This window comes from Pundamilia nyererei, unplaced genomic scaffold (assembly GCF_000239375.1).
Source record: "Pundamilia nyererei isolate P.nyererei 1_Seehausen unplaced genomic scaffold, PunNye1.0 scaffold00427, whole genome shotgun sequence".
NCBI classification, from domain to species: Eukaryota; Metazoa; Chordata; class Actinopteri; order Cichliformes; family Cichlidae; genus Pundamilia; species Pundamilia nyererei.
Window position 1 is genome coordinate 2,030 of NW_005187828.1, and position 2,286 is coordinate 4,315.

The 2,286-nt window shown below is 39.6% G+C and overlaps 1 protein-coding gene across 2 annotated transcripts in view; it reads left to right on the forward strand.

Moving 5' to 3' along the window:
* The first annotated feature begins 470 nt into the window (after nucleotides 1-470).
* Nucleotides 471-2,286, forward strand: part of LOC102202470 (zinc finger protein 665-like) — a 9,130-nt gene continuing 7,314 nt past the window's right edge. The window contains exons 1-2 of one of the 2 annotated variants that reach the window (XM_005753423.1): nucleotides 471-525; nucleotides 1,372-1,449. The gene's annotated coding sequence lies outside the window, so the exon portion shown is untranslated. Of the gene's footprint in view, nucleotides 863-1,371; nucleotides 1,450-2,286 lie in introns of both variants that reach the window. The other variant, XM_005753422.2, reaches the window with a different exon arrangement.

Consider the following 2,286-nt stretch of genomic DNA (forward strand, 5'->3'; position numbering starts at 1 on the left):
ATAAGAAGTACAGAGAGCACCAGGAGAGAGGAGATTCATTTTTGGACACACTGGGTTAAACTGTAAACTATTCATTACAGGGATACATCAAGGGGGGAAATGTAGTCGCTGTGGAATAAATGACAAACATAGAACATGTTCTGTTGCACTCTGAAATAGATCAGGAAGAAAGAAGTTATATAATTTAAAACCAGGGGGAAAACAAGATTAAGCAAGATATAAAGGATTTTTGAAAAGGAAATCCAGATGTGAAAGTTTTTGGGGGCTTTATTAGCCTGTTTCTAAAACAGGCTAATTTGTATGGAAGGATACGAGGATGTATATATGCGGTAGTATTCATCTATTTATTTTTATTTTTATTTTTTTTATTAGTGTTATTATTTGGTATGAGCGAATCATGAACAAACTCCAAACCAGTTGGTGGCGGTATTACACCACATCCTTGTTTGCCAACGTTTGTTGCCAACCGCCGACAAACCACAAAGACGAAGAAGACGTAGTGCGCGTGCCCGCCCAGAGCACAAAGTAGGCCTTCAGAAGAAAGAGTGTAACCACAGTCATTATACTTGTTATCAAGGAGTTTGAGGTTTTTTTCAAGCCGACTGAGGCAAATATTGTGTGGGCTGTACTGAGCTTCCTTACTGCTGCCCCTCTGGTCTCCGGCAGATCACGTTTCTGTTTCTCATGCGTAATTGGAAACATATACGCTCTCGTAGCTCGGACAGCTTGGTCTCTTTGCAAGGTAGCCATTAACATGGGAGGAGAGTGAGCCAGCTGTCTTTACTAGTCCTAGTCCAACTACAAAGCCGGCCTTCTCCGCTGGGGGTATCTTTAGTTCGGGTTATTCTGAGGGGGGTCGAGGGTGAGTACATTATAATCATATTAGTTGCCTCACTCGATAACTGTCTACAGGGTTTCTCTCTCTTAGCTAATTTTGTCTGCTTGGAGCTTCCAGCAGGACCTTGTTTTTTTTTTTAATCGTTTGTGTTCAGCTATTTGTTTTCCTTCAAATGAAGATGTTGTACTGAGTATTATGATTTGATGAGGTGGATAGAATACAACAGACTCAACATTTAATAACAGAATCACCAACCAGTAATGTGTCTTTTAAGATGACGCTGTTCTAGCGGCAGGCTGTTGTAGCAGCTCCCTGTCTTCGTAAGCTCAGTGAGTGCATGTTGTTTGTTGTATATTTGCTGCTATGACAACTTAGTTTCCCTCTGGGATTAATAAGGTTTTTCTGATTCTGATGTTGGTGCTGAACCTATGAGGCACAATAATGCTACACAATACAATGGTCTGCAGTAGTGCCCTACAATAATACAATAATTTTAACTGGATTAAAAAATAAAAATCTTTTTGCTGTCGCAGGCGACTGGCAGGAGGCGAAGAGTCTGCTGGAGCAGCATCTCAGCACCTGTAGTCAGAAACATTGGTTCTTCATCAAAGGTGACAAAGAAAAATCGCCAACATTATTCTACAGACATTAATCTGTAATTATTTTGATTATTATTAATAATAATATCTAATTCTGTACACACTGACATTTTGCCTGTCTTTCCCAAATGAGAGACAGATCACTGCTGAAGAAAAATTTCGTAAAGCAACTAGAATATCTTAATGACTAGGGATGGGTATTGATAAGATTTTCACGATTCCGATTCCATTTTCGATTCTGTTTAACGATTCGATTCTTTATCGATTCTTTTTAAAAAAGGAGAACACTAAGGTCGATTAGCTTAGAACTTTGTTTTATATCTTCTCTTTGAACAAGATAGAAATTTAGGAGTAACACGGCCTTACAAACCCAACAGTGAGATAAGAGATCCACAGCCTACGGCTTTTCAATGGGCACAGGGTCCCCAGGAAAAAAAATTGTAAATGTAAAATAATAATATAAATATTCTTCTGTAGCAATAACAAAGTATAACATAAATTATTCTGTTGCAATTACACAAGAATATCCAGTAATGTCCCTGCCTACAATTAAACACATTCACATACCGAAAATTGGGGGCATCTGCTGTGGCAAATGGGTTCAAGCCTTTTACCACAAACTGAGTCACTGCTCGGTGACATTCGTCTATCCTGGCCTGAAAGGAGACGCTACCGGTAGACTGCAGCGAGAACTGCCAGCATCTGATCCAGACTCTGTCTGTCTCTCTCATCATGGTCACCTAAATGCACAGTAATGGCAGGTTTTGTAATAAGGCAGATCGCGCTAACATAATATGCACTGTTAGTTGATTATTTACCTGCCGTATTAACGGGAGAGGACGTGCAAAC